Raw genomic sequence first — 1153 nt, forward strand, 5'->3', positions numbered from 1 at the left:
AAATTTTAAATTTCAAATTTCAAATTTTAAATTTTAAATTTCAAATTTGAGATTTCAACCAAATTTTAAATTTTGAATTTCCAATCTTTGAATTTTAAATTTTGAATTTTGAATTTTAAATTTCAAATTTCAAATTTCAAATTTGAGATTTCAAACAAATTTCAAATTTCAAATTTTGAATTTCAAATTTGAAACTTCTAACAAATTTCAAATTTCAAATTTCAAATTTCAAATTTCAAATTTCAAATTTTTTTGAATTTTGAATTTTAAATTTTGAATTTCAAATTTAAACTTATAGATTACACCTTAATCTATGCATGCATATGTATATCATATTCTAGAACCATGCTCTGATACCATTTGTAGCGAAAATTTAGTGCAGGGGCAAAATGGTAATTTTAAAACTTTTTCAAAATTACTATTTTATAGCAGAATTATTAATTAATCTCATTAATTAATACTAATTAACCCTACACTAAGATCTAAATATGATACAACAGCATGCATTTAAATTTGAAATTCAAATTTGAATCAGTAAACCTTTTACAATACTGTGTTCAGAGCACATCACCTTTTGCGGGTAGTCGATCACCGCAATCTGATCACCGTCGAGGGGATTCTGATCGTCACATTGCAGCCACACAAATGTCTGGCCTCTACGGATCATCCACATGAAGCTTCCGTCTGATCAGCTCCTCACGAATGCTAGTTCGTGATTTCACCCTTTTGATGGCAAATATTGATCGAACTCCTTCGATCAATGTGTGCCGACTCCTCGGATGCTCTGGATCATTTGCACGATTGCTTGAGAGGCTGATGGATCTCTTCCTAAAATTTGGTAGACTCACGACACTCGTGGCACACCAATCTCACTTCCCAAACCCTAGGTAGAAACCCTAGGGTACACACTAGAAACCCTGCGCTCAATTTTCTTTCTTTTCTTTCTTTTTCTCTCAGAAGGTTTTGGATCTTCACCTTGCGTACAAACTTTCCTTACACCCCAAAGTTTCTCTCCTAAAATTTCTACACACGACCCACCTTTCTCCTCTTTTTAAAACAACGTCGAACGTGTCTTATCCGCGTGAGAGAATAAAGATAAGTGGTTGCACATTTGAATTCAAATCAAATTTGAATTCAAATGCAAAACCAACTC

Source organism: Elaeis guineensis, chromosome 1, assembly GCF_000442705.2.
Source record: "Elaeis guineensis isolate ETL-2024a chromosome 1, EG11, whole genome shotgun sequence".
NCBI lineage: Eukaryota > Viridiplantae > Streptophyta > Magnoliopsida > Arecales > Arecaceae > Elaeis > Elaeis guineensis.